The sequence below is a fragment of the Schistocerca serialis genome, chromosome 1 (assembly GCF_023864345.2).
Source record: "Schistocerca serialis cubense isolate TAMUIC-IGC-003099 chromosome 1, iqSchSeri2.2, whole genome shotgun sequence".
NCBI classification, from domain to species: domain Eukaryota; kingdom Metazoa; phylum Arthropoda; class Insecta; order Orthoptera; family Acrididae; genus Schistocerca; species Schistocerca serialis.
The window spans coordinates 12,356,584-12,376,577 of NC_064638.1; the positions used below are offsets into that span (position 1 = coordinate 12,356,584).

The window sequence follows — 19,994 nt, forward strand, 5'->3', positions numbered from 1 at the left end:
AATTAATTGCCAAGCTCACTAATGTGACCATTTTACAACAGGTACTTACTGCTTGGAGTATATGTGACTTTTCAGGCTTGCCTGATAGATCTGTTGCAAAAACACTTTGTGTTCCCCACCAGATAACATTATGCAAGTCCCTCCCTCAATATTTCAGTGACACAATGTTTTGGCATCTTCAGGTGGTGGTGATTTCCACCATCACTGCTGCAAGATGCAACTGGCAATTTCCACATGACAGCTTTGAAATTTATCATGTGGATGACTATGACAATCATATTTAGAATTCAGGGGATTTCATAGAATACCTGAAGATGGTTAAACTAGAACTTTCAGATCTTTTAGTTAGCTCAAATGTTATATCATTACTTACAAAAGTGCCCCTGCAGCCCTCATTAGAGGTTATTAGCAGCAAGTTTGAGAAAGAAATTGTGGTGCTGTTTAAACATGTGCATACCTCATCATATTTCTTATGTAACACCAACTACTTTGATCAAGTGGACAGTGTTCCCATGGGAGATCCTCTATTTCCCTTAGTAAATATCCAATATTCCTCCTTCTGGCAGAATGCTGAAGAGACATTTGTGGTGTGGCCCACATAATACAGACACTACCTATGTTCCTGCAGCATTTGCACTCGCTCCATCTGAATATTCAGTTCACTGTGGAAGTACAAAAAGATAGCAGCTTACCATTCCTGGATGTCACGGTTAGAAGAAAAGCTGACATAACACTGGGGAATAGTCTCTACTGCAAACTGATACACGCAGAGTTATATTTGCGGTCCAAAAGTTGCCGTCACTCTGCACAATGTGGTGGTGTCTTACACTCCCTGGCACATAGAGCACACGTGATCTCAGATACCGACAGTCTGCCTGGTGAACTGTAACACCTAAGAACAGTGTTCCAGCAGAATGGTTATTCTTGTAAACAGATTTGCAATGTGTTCTGAGCAAAGCAAGTTCAGTGTAGGGATGTAAATGAAGATACTTAGACAAGCACTGCAAATGGATTTCTTGCCATATTTCAGTGGCATGTTTTCAAAAATAGAAAGAATCGCTAAGAGAAACAGAATCAAGTGTGTTTTTCGACTACCAGCAAAACTAAGGAATTGTTTGTGTTCAGTTAAAGACAATCTTGACCTTAGAAAACACAGATCATATATAAGATCTTATGCCATTATGGGAAATCTTATATAGGGCAGACACCTCACATTGTGCAAGAACACTGTGTTCAACAGCGCTGACAAAAATGCCACCCAGTAAATTAGTGGTAGCAGAGCACTGCCTGAATACAGGGCACCACACGTTTCCCAAGAGGACTGAAATTTTATCCTCAGCATCATCACTCTAGGATTGTGTTTTTAAGAATGAGGCATGTATCCCTACGGTGGGCAATCTTACCAACAGGAATATGGAATTTTGACTAAGCACTGCCCAGAATCCAGCACTGACTGCCATGAAATTAAAACAGTAGAAACCAGATCCTCCGATGTATGACCTGATGCAGCACCTTGCAGAGAGTTAATTCAGCTTTTAACCACACGAGTGTCCAGAAGTGCAGTCATTGCCCACAACACATAAGCAGAAGGCCACTATGAATGGCATTTCCATCCAACTGGGAGTGCCTGTCCACACATACGTACTCCTGCTTCTAGCCTGACAAATTTCAATTCTGCTGTGCGAATATCACCAGCCACATCTTGCAGCAGTGATGACAGGACCCACCACTACCTGAAGATGACGAACAGTTGTGTTGGTGAAATATTGTGAGGCTTGCACAAAGTTATTCAGTGGCAAATCTGAGAAGATTTGTATACATTATTTTTCTGTGATGCATGTAATGTGCAGCAAAATGTGATAACTTTCTGCATTTGCCTTTTTGTACATTTCAAAATGCCCCAAAAATTGGTGAGAAACACTGAACATATGACGTAACCAGATGACATACCACACAGCATGTGCAGCAGTCGGGGTTGAGTGTAAAGGAATGATTGAGCATTGCAATACTTTCATTTGAGCAAACAGAGCAAATTTCGAAAACATTTTGTAAATATGATCTGTTGTAAATGTAGATGTTACAAAATTATTGTCCTTGCTGTAATCAAGCAAAAGCAGTTCTGATTTTGTGTTTTTTGCGTCTGTCCCTTCTCTTGTTAGTAAAGAAAACATAGGTCATTTAATGGCGATGATGCTATTCTGAAGTTTATACTCATCTACTTGTTATGCAATATGGTAGGTTTTCATTGTACTGTACTTTGCAAGAAATCAAGGAAACTGCAAGATCGGTAAATAAAATAATAAACTTCAATATAAATACATAATTGTTAAACACAATGAAAAAATACTGCCTGCCAGATGCAAGACTGAAATCCTGAACGCCATCACTAAAGTCGCACACGTGTGTCCATAGCCACAATGATATGAATACTTGACTTGGGTTGGGATGATCAAGTGTGACAGGCCGAGAGGCTCAACCACTGCAAGCATGGCAAGGTACATCATCTGGTGACATTTGTCATTCGCTTTTGACACATTTCCCAACATTTGTATCGTATCCAACATTTGTGATCCCATGTGTCTTGTATTAAATTACTTGTCTCAGGGTCATCTACAGTGCTTTGGAGGTTTTTAAATGTTAATACGCATCACCCTGTCTGTGTGTGTGTGTGTGTGTGTGTGTGTGTGTGTGTGTGTGTGTGTGTGTGTGTGTGTTTATATGTATGAAACAAATACTAACAAAGAGATAGAGGGCCTGGCCAGTACTTACCTCAGCTCAGTACAGCCGATACATACACAAAACAGAACAGAAAATTGAAGTATCCTGGCTTTCGGAACTTCGTTCCTTCATCAGGGAGGAGAGAGGGGAAAAAAGGGGAAGAAGGGAAAGTGGATTCAGTTATTCACAACCCAGGTTATGAAGCAACAGGGGAAAGGTAAACAGGGAGGGTAGCAAAGATGGAGGCATGGATGTCAGAGGGAAGCCAAAGATATTCTACTGTAATTACTGTGCCAGCTTCAAACCAAGGAGGATGAATACAGAAGTAAAGAGGTACATAGTATAAAGATAAACGCATCTATGTAGGATGAAAAGATGTGTGAATGGCTAAAGAGGAAAGGGAAAGAGGAGAAGACTAAAGAGTAAACGAGAGTGAGGTTGGTTAACATAGGTTCAGTCCAGGGGGATGGCGGGATGAAAGGATGTGTTGGAGTGCAAGTTCCCATCTCTGCAGTTCCGAGGTAATGGTGTTGGGTGGGAGAAGCCAAATGGCACATATGGTGTAGCAGGTTCCTAGGTCCCTAGAATTATGCTGGAGGGCATGCTCCGCTACTGGGTATTGGACATCTCCTAGGCGGACAGTTCGTCTGTGCCCATTCATGCGCTCAGCCAGTTTAGTTGTCGTCATACCAATGTAAAAGGCTGTGCAGTGCAGGCATGTCAGCTGATAAATGACGTGTTGTCTCACATGTGGCCCTGCCTTGAGTTGTGTATGTTTTACCAGTAGCGGGGCTGGAGTAGTTGGTTGTGGGGGGATGCATGGGGCAGGTTTTGCATCGGGGTCGGTTACAGGGGTAGGAACCGCTGGGTAGAGAAGGTGGTCTGGGAATATTGTAGGGTTTGACAAGGATGTTACGGAGGTTAGGGGGTTGGCAAAAGGCAACTCTGGGTGGTGTGGGGAGAATATTGTCAAGGGATGATCTCATTTCAGGGCTTGACTTGAGAAAGTCATATCCCTGGCGGAGTAATTAGTTGATGTATTCGAGGCCAGGATAATATTGGGTGACAAGGAGGATGCTTCTGTGTGGTCTGGGGGTAGTAACATTGTTGTTGGGTGGGGAGGAATGTATTGCTTGGGAGATCTGTTTGTGGACAAGGTCTGCAGGATAGTTGTGGGAGAGGAAAGCACTGATATATAATATAATACAGGGAAACATTCCAAATGGGAAAAATATATCTAAAAACAAAGATGATGTAACTTACCAAATGAAAGCGTTGGTATGTTGATAGACACACAAACAAACACACACACAAAATTCAAGCTATTGCAACCCACAGTTGCTTCATCAGGAAAGAAGGAAGGAGAGGGAAAGACGAAAGGATGTGGGTTTTAAGGGAGAGGGTAAGGAGTCATTCCAATCCTGGAAGTGGAAAGACTTACCTTAGGGGGGAAAAAGGACAGGTATACACTCGCACACACACACACACACACACACACACACACACACACACACACACACATATATCCATCCGCACATATACAGACACAAGCAGGGTATATGTGCGGATGGATATGTGTGTGTGTGTGTGTGTGTGTGTGTGTGTGTGTGTGTGTGTGTGTGTGTGTGTGTGTGGCATACTGATCTGAACTATGCAGCCCTAAAATGGAAGTTTTTTGATCACTCCTTATTTTGCTCCCTGCCACCTTGGCAATATGTACCGCAAATCATCAGACAGACGACCTTCCTGCATGCTTCGAACATCCCCTGGTGCTGTTCCGAACCAATGCTAATCTTTGTAACTGTGACGAGCAGTGTGCAGATTGCATCTTTGTATCCCACAAAGAGGTGACAGTTCCCAGTGGCATAAATGGTTATTGTTTATTGACTGTCACTGAGTTGGTGAGTCATTTGCTACATTGTGGCCCACCTGTTCGCTGCTAAAGCCATGCTAGTCAGTGGTAACCCCTGTCAATGATATCCTGTTGCCCATAGCAGTTCACTCTGCTGATTGTGGTAGTATTTTCCTTGAATAAATCTACTTACAGTACACCTTTGACACTGTGGTACAAGAAAGCCCAATGACTACACACCCTTATAGAATAAGTGTCTCGAGCCATGGGTACCCACGATATGGCAGTGATAAAATCACCCTGTGATCAACTGTCACACTGCAGCTGTAAGCTGCACCTCCTTCTTCAGAATACTCAGGTTTATTAATTTGAAGTAAATCAGATCTTTTGAAGGAAGATTTAACAAAAAGAGCACATCCAGGAAAGGACGAAACCATGTCTAATTAACTGGAACACAAAATTAATAATTAGTGGTGACAAAGATCCTCTGCAATAGAAAATAATGTCCACTTACTTCATGTATTAGTCTTCAAGTGACAGAATATATGTAACTGTGTCCTTCTTATTTACACTGATTAAACAATGGAAATTCCAGGTAGGAATATCAACAGTGCAGGGAAAGATAGATCACTATTTACCGTAAAGAAAACAAAGTAGCAAACAGGCACAACACACAAGCAAGCACACCACGCGCGTGCACACACACGCACGCACACACACACAGAGAAAAAAAACTGCCAAGTCCAGCAGCTAGGGGCAAGCTGCTGGAGTTGTCAGTCATATGTGTGTGACATGTGCTTGCCTGTGTGTATGAATGTGTGTGTTTCTCTGTATCTCTTTTGCTGATGAAGGCTGTGGCCGAAAGCTTTGTGTAAGTGCCTTTTGAATTGTGCCTGTCTACAATGTAACATGTCTCCTTTACAGTAAGCAGCAATCTATGTTTTCCTATATTTTTCATTTACACAGATGTAATTAACAAATCAGAGTCTATTTATTCCAGAGAAGTGACAGTTTGTTCATGACAGTTCAGCACAAATCTGATTTTTTATATACAGCAAGGCTACCTATTAATTATTCTGTGTGCCAGTGTTCATGCTAACTATAGGGATTCACACTGATCATGTGTAATTTGACATCTGGTCCTGTAAACTTACTTCTGCTCAACGTGAAAAATTCTCCAATCCACATTTTGTAATTAACCTTAACATATCAAATAATGCACCCTTCGATATAACTGCTTATTGTCCACTTCCCATCACTCTATTCCCAATGTCAACCCAGCTGACCTCTACTTCTAATCCAAAAACCATGGTTGACTCAATGTTTGCTATTGCAAGCTATTGCTATTGCAACACAAAAGTGCCAGAGGCACCAGTAATGATATATAATTAAAAATACTAGAAAGTAAGGCTCACCGGTTCGTACATGCTAAGACACACACTACAAGTGTCTAAGACACTGCACTCTCACACAACAAGTACGAGGTCTGAATACATTCCAGTTACGATACACTAAACTATTTCATTCACGGTGGCAATATACATACTCTCTCCCCAATAAACAGAATAGTTATAACTCAAATGTTCACAAGTGTATATTATGACTCTTGCCACAGCTATGCAGTCAGTATGCCACAGGCGTGCCATAGAAAGGGATCAGGTTCAATTCCTTGTAGAGCCGGGAAATTCTGCTCGGTGGACAGACTGGAATAGGGTACACTCTGCTTGTAGTTCCAGCTGAGGAGCTACTCAAGTGAGAAGTAGTGTCTTCAACTTCTGGAAGTTGATAACAGCCTGGAGAGTTGTATACTGACCCCCTAAGTCTCCATAGATTTATAGTAGAGGACATCTCTCGAAGAGCATTGCGTGGTCTTCTGGGCCCAATGCAGAGTTCCTTTATCAATGTATATTGTATATCACCACTTGTACACTTGTACACACTCATCAGCACAGTATCATATTGTCTCTTCACGTGGCAAATTTTTATTCCCTTGTTTCCAGATCAAGACTTTTCCTCTTCCTCTTCCTCTTCTTAATTTTTTTTTTTTTTTTTTTTTTTTTTTTTTTTTTACTATCATTACCTGTACCACACATATTCCACAGGGTTTATGCTCACTCCTTCAATGGTACTTCCCATCCTCCTCTAGTGTGCGAGATGTCCCTGCTTTCCTGCGTGTTTGTTGGTTTAAACACCCTTGTTTCAAAAGGGAGTGACAGCTTAGATACAGTCTTGTCAACATTTTGTATTTTTATTTAGCAATTATTGTTTGAGCCTTATAGGCGAATGTCACAAGATATTGTCAACCACTGGATTCACTAGATTGGAATGGGGTTCATGGGGTTCATTTTTTAAGTTGCTGTTATCTTTTTCATCCTATCTTGGACTAGCTTTTCCATACTCCCACTCTATTTTACGTAGCCAAACAGTTATCTGCCCTTGCAAACTTGCTCCTTTACTACCAAGTTAACTAATAATGGGCAGCCTAACAGAAGTTCCAATATTCAGTCTTTCGCCACAATTCACCTACACACACTTTTCACTCACTGATTTTCTTTTTTCAATGTCATAAATATTTTGCTTTCACAGACTGCTGTGCTTTGAACATAAAATTGTAGGAACATCTGCCTCACATGTCATTTTTTTTTTTTATTAAAGAATATGTTCCTTGCTTATTCCTATTTGCTTCTGATACATTTCCATTCTCATTTTTATTTTGTTTTGATCCATTTCTTTTTTCTTTGATAGACAAGTCAAACAACAATGGCAATATGTTGCAGCCCCCTGTGTTTCACCCTACTTACTACGAACTTACTTTTCTTAGCTTCCAATTTTATTAGTCATTTGGTTTTTAAGATACTTAAATTAATTGTTTGACCCTGTATTTTTACATCTTATTTTACCTTCAGTTGATAAAGGATTTCTGGTATGCTCACAAAAAGAGAGCTGATTCTTCCCACCCCTCACCCCCCTTACCTTGTCCTGAAACAAACTTATCGCCAAGTATCTTGCAGTTTTTTTCCTATTATTAATCTCTTAGTCTAGTCATCAATTTAAAAGTGTCAATTGTTGGTCCCATTGTCTAATAATTTGTACATTTATACACATGAAGTTCCAATTTTTATTTGGAACATATAGACTCTGATAATCATGAATCACAGTTCAAATGGCTCTGGGCACTATGGGACTTAACATCTGAGCCAAGGCAGGATTCAAACCTGCAACCGTAGCAGTCGCGCAGTTCTGGACTGAAGTGCCTAGAACCGCTCGGCAACGGTGGCTGGCGAATCATAGTTACCATCACATGGACAGAAATACTGTGTTAACTTTATTACAACATAGGGACATAGCTAAAAATGTCTTTACATAATTTCCAGTTCTGATTACTTTCCTTTAATTTAATCTCACAAATAGGTTAGTGTAACATGATGTTGACAGAGGCAAATTATATATACTCACAAATTATTTAGCTAGAGGTATCTGGTTTGTATGTCTGGGAGGGAGGAGGGTGCAAGCTGAAAACTTCAAGAAAAGATTACTCATTTCATACCTGCTGGATTTAACTGCAGTTTATCTCTTCCATATAGCAAAAGAAATTGTAAGAAAATAGCTACTGCTGTTGTGAAAATACTATAAATGTGTTGCTCACCAAGTGGAGGAAGGAGAAAATGTGCATTAAGGGGAGTTTGAACGCCCTATCCTGACAATGTTAAATTTGGTGACTTAACTTCCCCGTATTTCAGGAACAGCTGTAGCCATTGACAAGAAACTTTTACAGGACATTAAACTATATGTTCTGAGTCTTACAATAATTGCATTTCAGCCACTGCTTTTGGAAATACAATTCTTTAATTACATGGTTAAAATTTTGTGTACTTTTTTGTATGTTATTCTAAATAATTTTATTTATGCATAACATAATGTTCTTCTTTTAGTTCAGAAGACTCAGGATACGTATGTTATTACTCCCTGAAAATTTGAATTCGCTACTCAAAGTAGTTTCTGAGATTTAGGGAAAAATGCAAGAGAAAATGTAAATTTTCAAGAAGAGTTTTTCAAGTTTTAATAGACTGTAACTCAATATATGCTTAACATATTATTTTTAGTCACTCAGAAGCACCCTGCACCATACTGTATATCATCCTCTTGATCTTTTTTAAGCTTTTTCTTGTTTTCTTCTTTCTGGACTCCATAGTGGCCAACTGTGCTGCATACACTGCTTTACCATTGCAAACCTTGTCCATCCATTCAAATTCTCTGATGCTGTTTGCTCCAGAATTAATTCCCATATGTTGTAGCACTTTCACGCTACCAATGTTGCCTTCATTAAAAGCAATAACAGCATGACTGACCCCCACTTTAGTGTCTTCATTACAAGAAAAACATTTTTTATTCTACATCTACATCTACATCCATACTCCTCAAGCCACCTGACGGTGTAGGCTACCTTGAGTACCTCTATTGGTTCTCCCTTCTATTCCAGTCTCGTATTGTTCGTGGAAAGAAGAATTGTTGGTATGCCTCTGTGCGGGCTCTAATCTCTCTCATTTTATCCTCATGGTCTCTTCGCGAGATATACATAGGAGGGAGCAATATACTGCTTGACTACTCGGTGAAGGTATGTTCTCGAAACTTCAACAAAAGCCCGTACCGAGCTACTGAGCGTCTCTCTCGCAGAGTCTTCCACTGGAGTTTATATAACATCTCCGTAATGCTTTCATGATTACTAAATGATCCTATAATGAAGCATGCTGCTCTCTGTTGGATCTCTACCTCTTCTATCAACCCTATCTGGTACGGATCCCACACTGTTGAGCAGTATTCAAACAGTGGGCGAACAAGTGTACTGTAACCTAATTCCTTTGTTTTCGGATTGCATTTCCTTAGGATTCTTCCAATGAATCTCAGTCTGGCATCTGATTTACCGACGATCAACTTTATATGATCATTCCATTTTAAATCACTCCTAATGCATACTCCCAGATAATTTATGGAATTAACTGCTTCCAGTTGCTCACCTGCTATATTGTAGCTAAATGATATGGGATCTTTCTTTCTATGTATTCACAGCACATTACACTTGTCTACATTGAGATTCAATTGCCATTCCCTGCACCATGCATCAATTCACTGCAGATCATCCTGCATTTCAGTACAATTTTCCATTGTTGCAACCTCTTGATATACAACAGCATCATCCACAAAAAGCCTCAGTGAACTTCCGATGTCATTCACAAGGTCATTTATGTATATTGTGAATAGCAACGGTCCTACGACACTCCCCTGCAGCACACCTGAAATTACTCTTACTTCGGAAGGCTTCTCTCCATTGAGAATGACATGCTGCATTCTGTTATCTAGCAACTCTTCAATCCAATCACATAATTGGTCTGATAGTCCATATGCTCTTACTTTGTTCATTAAACGATTGTGGGGAACTGTATCGAACGCCTTGCGGAAGTCAAGAAACACAGCATCTACCTGGGAACCCGTGTCTACGGTCCTCTGAGTCTCGTGGACGAATAGTGTGAGCTGGGTTTCACACAATCATCTTTTTCGAAACCCATGCTGATTCCTATAGAGTAGATTTCTAGTTTACAGAAAAGTCATAATACTCGAACATTATACATGTTCTAAAATTCTACAACTGATCGACGTTAGAGATATAGGTCTATAGTTCTGCACATCTGTTCGACGTCCCTTCTTGAAAATGGGGATGACCTGTGCCCTTTTCCAATTCTTTGGAATGCTACGCTCTTGTAGAGACCTACGGTACACTGCTGCAAGAATGGGGGCAAGTTCCTTCGCATACTCTGAGTAAAACTGAACTGATATCCCATCAGGTCCAGCGGCCTTTCCTCTTTTGAGTGATTTTAATTGTTTCTCTATCCCTCTGTCATCTATTTCAATATCTACCATTTTGTCATCTGTGCGACAATCTAGAGAAGGAACTACAGTGCAGTCTTCCTCTGTGAAACAGCTTTGGAAAAAGACATTTAGTATTTCGGCCTTTAGTCCATCATCCTCTGTTTCAGTACCTTTTTGGTCACAGAGTGTCTGGACATCTTGCTTTGATCCAGCTACCGCTTTGACATAAGAGCAAAATTTCTTAGTCAGTACATAGAACTTTGCTTTCAAATTCATTTAACACCTCTTGCATGGCCCTCCTCACATTACATTTCGCTTCGCGTAATTTTTGTTTGTCTGCAAGGTGTTGGCTATGTTTATGTTTGCTGTGAAGTTCCCTTTGCTTCCGCAGCAGTTTTCTAACTCGGTTGTTATACCACGCTGGCTCTTTTCCATCTCTTACGATCTTGCTTGGCACATACTCATCTAACGCATATTGTACGATGGTTTTGAACTTTGTCCACTGATCCTCAACACCATCTGTACTTAAAACAAAACTTTTGTGTTGAGCCATCAGGTACTCTGAAATCTGATTTTTGTCACTTTTGCTAACCAGAAAAATCTTCGTACCTTTTTTAATATTTCTATTTACGGCTGAAATCATGGATGCAGTAACCGTTTTATGATCACTGATTCCCTGTTCTGCTTTAACTGTTTCAAATAGTTCGGGTCTGTTTGTCGCTAGAAGGTCTAATATGTTATCGCCACGAGTTGGTTCTCTGTTTAACTGCTCAAGGTAGTTTTCAGATAAAGCTCTTAAAAATTTTCACTGGATTCTTTGTCCCTGCCACCTGTTATGAAAGTTTGAGTCTCCCAGTCTATATCCGGCAAATTAATATCTCCACCCAGAACTACAACATGTTGGGTAAATCTACTCGAAATATTTTCCAAATTATCCTTCAGGTACTCAGCCACAACAGCTGCTGAGCCAGGGGGCCTATAGAGACATCCAATTACCATGTCTGAGCCTGCTTTTACCGTGACCTTCACCCAAATTATTTCACATTTCGGATCTCCGTCAATTTCCTTTGATACTATTGCACTTCTTATCGCTTTAAACTTGCCTCCCTCTTCACTGTCCAGCCCGTCTCTGCGGTATACATTCCAATCTGAGTTTAGAATTTCATTACTGTTTACATCTGGTTTCAGCCAACTTTCTGTCCCTAGTACTATGTGGGCATTGTGACCGCTTATTAATGAGAGCAGTTCTGGGACCTTTCTATAGATGCTCCTGCAGTTTACTATTAGCACATTAATATTGTTATTCCCTGTTGCACCAGACTCACCACTGACTGAAGACGGCTAACCGCGGCCATCAACACGTTCAGCTGTTTGCGAACAGTGGCCAGCTCCTCCTGTGTCCGTACACAGCAGTCTCACATCCTATCCATCCTAAGAAATCAATTTACTGTAGAGAGTTAATCAACTTATAACTAGACTGTTAATTCACTAAAGGCGGCTGATAGTTGACTAAACTGTGGTTACTAGACACTTCCTGTAGAAAACAATGAAAATAGCGCTACCTGTCTCTGGACTGTATTGAAAACAAACACTAGCACTACTGGCACTATGGCTGACTAAACGGACTTTCTCTGACTGTATTCAAAACAAACACAAAATCTATGGAACACTATTACTAGCACTCAACAATTAAAGCTTCCTAAAAGCAAAAGCACACGGAAGAAGAAGTGACAAGTAAGAAAAATAGAGTTAATACTTAAATTAGCATAGCTCGCTGCACAGCAGACGTGACGCAGACGGCAGTTACGACGACACTGACACTATAAGATTATTGAATGACTCATTGGGATTTTGAGTCTGACAATGCAGACACTTCTTCAATAATTCAGGATTGCCAGGTCTCTGTAAACAGATTTTATGATATCCACAACTGCTGCTGGGATAGAATGTTTATGGCTGTATGACCTGTTTGAGTACTGGGCATTGCGGTAATTGCACCATGAACCAGATCCAGGAGGGCAAAGATGGTGTACTGGTTTATCATCAGCTGACAGTCTCTGGAAGAAGGTAGCCCATACTGCCTGCTTCATTTTCAACAAATCCTCAGTATTATTTCTAATGCCAATCTCATAATACTGTTGTAGTTCATCAATCATGTTGTCTGTCAGCCTGCTTCTTATGGTCTTACCACCTGAAAGTTTCTTGTCTCTCAAACTTTGTTTCAACTTCCTCAATCTGGTACCCATCCTCTTCTAGACATGACCAACACATTCCAGTTCTGTGATAAGCTTCTCACCATAAGGCTGAGTGGCTACTACACTGTTATATGCATTTGAGTCTGCATTACCTAAGAACTTAGTGTAACACACTCCCCTTTAGTTTACAGATCGATTATAAATTTCAACAGCTGCACAGACCTCCGTACGACTAGTTGTCCTTCATAATTTCTGTCACAGATATGCCCTTCTTCATTCCCTGATTTATACTTATAACAATGTTTGGTTAAAATCTGGAAATCTATTAGCTTTCCAGTATCCACACTGGTCACTGTAGCAACAGAATTCTTAGAACTGCAGCTGCGCTTCTAACAAGTGCCCCAAAAGCTACTGATATGTCAATCATACCATTGTTTATTTCAGTAGCTTCATTTGCAGCACCCTTAATTGACTCACATGCAGCAGATTTCACAGCAGCTCCAATAAATTCTGCATACTTGTCCATTTTACAAAGTGGGCATGGCATATACATCACGACACACATTGTTTCTGCTGCAGTGTGTCCTTTGCCAATAGCTCTCAATCCATAAAACCACCTAACATTTATTTCAAAATAATTATCTTTACACTTATCAGAACTCCAAAATGAATGAGTATATTTACAACTGGCAGAATTAATGATAAGTTTCCTTGCTAGTCCATTTGATACCTCAATGTCTTCACGTAAACTAACTGGCCCTCCACATACATACAGCACTCACATTCACATAACACCCCTGTTAGGATGTGTAAATGTATCAGTATATAACCTAACCTACCATTTACATGAGTTTTGTTTTGAGATAACTGTGTTATCACTATGTTTTATTTTAATCTTCGAAGCACTAATGGGTGTTCCTCTAGATACTCATGAGTTTGCCAGTATTTCATTGTCTGTAACTTCACACACCACATGCTGAACACAATGTTTCTCTTTATTCAAAAATTTATTACCATGAAACCCACATTTCTTAAAAACACTTCATTTTGGAGTCATACTTTTTGAGAGATTTACCAGTCTATACGTCACTATTCCTCGGAAAAACGTTAGCACTTCGATATACAAAGCATGTTTATACTATGAAAAGATACGATACTATTTTTGACAGTGCTACCAATACAAACACATAATTTAACCTTTATAACACAGCAATCCACAGCTTTCTACAGGGTGGTCCATTGATAGTGACCGGGCCAAGTATCTCACGTAATAAGCATCAAATGAAAAAACTACAAAGAACGAAATTCGTCTGGCTTGAAGGAAGAAACCAGATGGCACTATGGTTGGCCTGCTAGATGGCGCTGCCATAGGTCAAACTCATATCAACTGCATTTTTTTAAAATAGGAACCCCAATTTTTATTACATACTCATGTAGTACGTAAAGAAATATGAATGTTTTAGCTGGACCACTTTTTTCGCTTTGTGATAGATGGGGCTGTAATAGTCAAAAATGGTTCAAATGGCTCTGAGCACTATGGGACTTAACTTCTGAGGTCATCAGTCCCCTAGAACTTAGAACTACTTAAACCTAACTAACCTAAGGACATTACACACATCCATGCCCAAGGCAGGATTCGAACCTGCGACCGTAGCGGTCGTGCGTTTCCAGACTGTAGCGCCTAGCACCGCTCGGCCACTTCGGCCAGCTGCTGTAATAGTCACAAACATATAAGTATGTAGTATCACATAACTTTCCGCCAGTGCGGACGGTATTTGCTTCGTGATACATTACCCGTGTTAAAATAGACCGTTTACCAATTGCGGAAAAGGACGATATCGTGTTGATGTATGGCCATTGTGATCAAAATGCCCAAGGGGCGTGTGCTATGTATGCTGCTTGGTAACCTGGACGACAGCATTGAAGTGTCCGAACCATTCGCCGGATAGTTACATTATTTAAGGAAACAGGAAGTGTCCAGCCACATGTGAAACATCAACCACGACCTGCAACAAATGATGATGCCCTAGTAGGTGTTTTAGCTGCTGGGGCAGCTAATCCACACATCAGTAGCAGACAAATTGCGCGAGAATTGGGAATCTCAAAAACGTCGGTGTTGAGAATGCTACATCAACATCGATTGCACCCGTACCATATTTCTATGCACCAGGAATTGCATGGCGATGACTTTGAACGTCATGTACAGTTCTGCCACTGGGCACAAGAGAAATTACAGGACGATGAAAGATTTTTTGCATGCGTTCTATTTAGCGATGAAGCATCGTTCCCCAACAGCGGTAACCTAAACCGCCATAATATGCACTATTGGGCAATGGAAAATCTACGATGGCAGCAACAAGTGGAACAGCAGCGACCTTGGCAAGTTAATGTATGGTGTGGCATTAAGGGAGGAAGGATAATTGGCCCCCATTTTATCGATGGCAATCTAAATGGTGCAATGTATGCTGATTTCCTGCGTAATGTTCTACCAATGTTACTACTAGATGTTTCACTGCATGACAGAATGGCGATGTACTTCCAACATGATGGATGTCTGGCAAATAGTTTGCGTGCAGTTGAAGCAGTATTGAATAGCATATTTCATGACAGGTGGATTGGTCGTCAAAGCACCATACCATGGCCCGCACGTTCACCGGATCTGACGTCCCCAGATTTCTTTCTGTGGGGAATGTTGAAGGATATTTGCTATCGTGATCCACTGACAATGCCTGACAACATGTGTCAGTGCATTGTCAATGCACGTGCGAACATTACGGAAGGCGAACTACTCACTGTTGAGAGGAATGTCGTTACACCTATTGCCAAAGGCATTGAGGTTGACTGACATCATTTTGAGCATTTATTGCATTAATGTGTATTCACAGGTAATCACGCCGTAACAGCATGCGTTCTCAGAAATGATAAGTTCACAAAGGTACATGTATCACATTGGAACAACCGAAATAAAATGTTCAAATGTACCTACGTTCTGTATTTTAATTTAAAAAACCTACCTGTTACCAACTGTTTGTCTAAAATTATGAGACATATGTTTGTGACTATTACAGCGCCATCTATCACAAAGCGAAAAAAGTGGTCCAACTAAAACATTCATATTTCTTTACGTATTACACGAATATGTAATAAAAAATGGGGTTCCTATTTAAAAAAACACAGTTGATATCAGTTTGAGCTATGGCAGCGCCTTATAGCAGGCCAACCATTGCGCCAGCTGGTTTCCCCCTTCGAGCTAGACAAATTTTGTTCTTTGTAGTTTTTTCGTTTGACACTTATTTCGTGAGATATTTGGCCCGGTCACGATCAATGGACTACCCTGTATATAAAAAATTACCGATTTTATTAGGTCTTGAAGTAATGCGTGTAAAAATTTTAACATTTTATATTTTAGCAAATAAAATAAAATACTTCCCACGCAAGTTTATAAGTAATATACATATCATTTTATTTGGAAAATTGCAAATTTTATAATCAGGTGTAAAACCCGAAAAAGTGAAAAAGAATGTTTTCCCCTTCTAACTCCCCTTAAAGTTATGGAAATGTGCAAGCTTTCGGAGCCAGTGGCTTCTTCTTCTGGCAGAAACAATGAAGGGGAAGGAAAAGGGAAGAAAGAAAAGGATTGTCAAGGTTTAGGGAATGGGGAGAGTTGCAGAAAAGCTGCAGAGAAACCCATGCCAGGACAGACTTACTGAATGGGATGAGAAATATGTAACTACACCAGTCCATCTCTCATACCACCAGCAGATGTGAAGTATTCTTGTGATTGGTAGTAAGTCATAAACATTAAATTATTTTCAATGCATGTTCATGTGTAATACTGCACGTACCTTTGAAGTATCATTGGGCCCATTGGGAAGAGGATCAAAATTAGGCCACTGCTTTCTAATTATTTGGAGCATTTCACTAAATGAGACCATCTTCCCCATCATTCCATTTGTTGCCACTGAAAGGCATGTACTCGATAAATCTTACATCAACATTTTTCTCTTTTGTTAACTCCACAAAACTGCACACTTCATCTTCATTAAAAACTCGCATTACAACACAATTTATCTGCAGAAGAAAGACACCATTAAAAACTTGGTATCAGATAAAGCATGGTTTAAACAGAGTTTGAAAGACTTTTTGATAGGTAACTCATCTTACTCTATAGATGAATATCTTAACAGTGGCTGTTAGGCCAGCTTAAATAAGAATGTCTGTTAGATTTCAGTTCTGAGAGCACTTTGTCATAACAGTCAAGATTATGTACTTTTTGTTTGATAAATTTATTAATAGTGCATAACAATGTTTCAGTCTGACAGCGTATCAATTCTGAAAATATTAGGTGTTCCAGTTTGTATTGTATTCACCTAGTTTGACAATCTCCTGACAAATGATCAGGGTATTCAAGTGTTTTATATTTTTTATGTTATACTTTCTGGCATGTTACTCACCCATGAGAATCATCTCATGTTTTGGGTCTTGGAACAAAAGCTGAATCTAATCTAATCTAACCTACAAAATAATGGTTCTACAAGTCTGTTGTTATATTTGTATACCTCACTGATTCTGTTAAATTAATCTTTTTCTCTCTTTTTAGAGAATGTCTGAATTTATCTTAGCATGCCAAGCTGTTAACCTTCTTAACAATTTACGAAAATTAAACTACATACATCTCCAATCTTTTTCCCCACTCCAACGCACACATCTTTTGCTGAAGGTATTATTTTAACTATTACATGAAATTAAGAAGCTTTCTTGAAACTGTGCTGCCATTTCTGAAACAAAGTTAAAAGTGTTCTCAAGATAAAAGGTCTTCACAAAAGGAGCATTTAGTATCTTTTAGTATACTGACAACCATCATATAAACAAGTCCAAATGGTAGAACATCCTGCTTTACACATACACGCAATGGCAGAAAAAAGGAAAATAGCACACCTTTCATTCAAGCATTGAATATATAAACTGATGAGACAAAACACTATGACCTCCTGTTTGATAATGTGTTTGTCCACTGTTGGAACACAATACAGCAGTGATTTTGTGTGGGACAAGTTCAACAAATTTCAGGTATGTTCCCAGCATTATGTGAGGTACGTTCCCAGCATTATGCAGCACCGCATGTCTAAGCACAGGTCATGTAATTCCCATAAATTGGAGATCAGTGGTTTCTGGGTGCAGAACTGGTATCTGATAGCATTGCAGATGTATTCCATCAGATTCAGAAAGGGTGAATTTGATTCTGGCCTCGTGACACTGAAAGTCATATTGTTGAAACATGTCACCTTCATTAGGGACAGGGTGCGGACAGTGCACAATAATGTTCACACAGAACAAAGCTGTTATGGAGCCTTCAGTTACTACCACAGGACCCACAGAAGACCAGGTGAATGTCCTCCATAGCATAATATTGCTCCCACTGGCCTAAGTCTGTAGCAAAGTGCACCTTTCAAGCACCAATTCACTCTGTTGACAGTGTATGTGCACAAAACCGTCAAGCAGGTGTAATGCGAAACACGAATGATTCAACCAGATGACACATTTCTATTGATTCACTGCCCAATCTCAATGCTCCTGAGCCACAGAAATTGTAATTCAACAGTGTTGTCAACATGGGAACATACAGGGGTTGTCTACAGCAGAGCCCTATGTTTAACAATGTGCAATGAATGGTGTGCTCTGAAATACTCGTGCTTCCATCAGCACTGTGTCATCAGACCTGCAACAGAAATTAGCTTCCTCAGCCGAATGTCATCTTTTTCAAAGGAACCATCCCAGCATTTGTCTTAAATCATTTAGGGAAATCAAGGAAAACCCAAATTTTGGTGGCCCCATGGGACTCAGGTCTGTTGTCCTCTCGAAGGCAAGTCCACTGTCTGACCACTGTGGTGGCATGACCTAGTCTTAATTAAGCCAGAAAATCCTGGGAAATGCTGACATACTTATTGATTTAAGATATAACAATTTAAAACAATCCTTTCATGAATTTCACTACAATTTCCTGCTCTTTTGAAAAACAATTTCTTTTGACTGTTTTGATGTTGTTTAGTATGTTTAAATAATGATGGCAGTCTCTATAAAAGGGCAGTTTGACTTTTAAGTTGAGTTATACTGTTTTAAACTACATCCCTCATCTATTTGTCCACCCAGAAGTGCTATAGGATATAACTTGAAGACTATGGTGAGATGGTGGGGGACAGTCATGTGTTGAGAAGGAGGTGCTGCCAGAAATGTAGTGTGTGAGGTGACGTTATTGACACTTCATACAGGGAGAATAAAAATACTCTATTCCATATTCATTTACGATCTACATCTGGCCCCCATATGGTTTTACTTTTCTCCAATAAGAAATTGTCAGTAACTGTCTTTATAAGGTCTTCAAAGGAAACAAACAATAGAAAATCTAGGCTGGAGTAATGACCATATTACAAAAAAGATACATTGCTATTCACTGTATACAGGAGATGTTAGGTCACAGACAAGCACAACAAAAAGACTACTAAACACGTAAGCTTTCCATCAGAAAGTCTTCTTCCAAAGTGGACAAAAAACACACACACACACACACACACACACACACACACACACACACACACACACACACACACACACACACACACGACCGTTGTTTCTCCCATGATGCACAGTTGCTCCCAGTCTGGCCCTAGCAGCCGGAGACAGTGGTCATGTATGTGTGATCTGCATTTGCGCGCATGTGTGTGTGTGTGTGTGTGTGTGTGTGTGTGTGTGTGTGTGTGTGAGGGAAAGGGGGGGGGGTTTGCACCAAAAGCTTACGTGTTTAATAATAGGTGGTGTTCTTCCCCCCCCCCCCCCCCCCAGCCAGCAACACACCAACACTATACAGTGAGTGCCAATCTATCCTTTTCATAATACTGTCGTTACCACCTTGCCAAGAGGCATATTGTGGAGTAATCCGAAGGGCTCTACTAATTTGTACAAGAGGAAGGAGAGCACAATCTCAATGTAAGTTTTTAGAAAACTGGTATGTGCATTACTTCTGCAAACCTTTCAGAAAGGACACAGTATGCACTTCATTCAGCAAGATGAGTAATAAACAATATTAGCAATACTGCATCAAACTTGTTCACTTTCATCTTTGGATTAAACATTCGATTTCAGAGAGTACAGAATTTGGCAGAATCAAATTTTGGGCATATGTGGAACTGGGACAATGGCATATTTTTTACCCATTCAACAAACTAAGCACTGCTGATTGCTACTTTTATTGTGTCTGCTGCTGCAATGCATATATGAAACTATAAGTGCAGCATCTATGATGGAATAAAATGTTATACAAATGAAACGTACAGGTACAGTGAAATAGAGTAGTATGGCTCATCATT

General features: G+C 39.9%; 1 pseudogene; it reads right to left on the reverse strand.

Moving 5' to 3' along the window:
• LOC126460084 (molybdenum cofactor biosynthesis protein 1-like) overlaps positions 1–19,994 on the reverse strand; it is a 99,738-nt pseudogene that overhangs the window by 55,537 nt on the left and 24,207 nt on the right.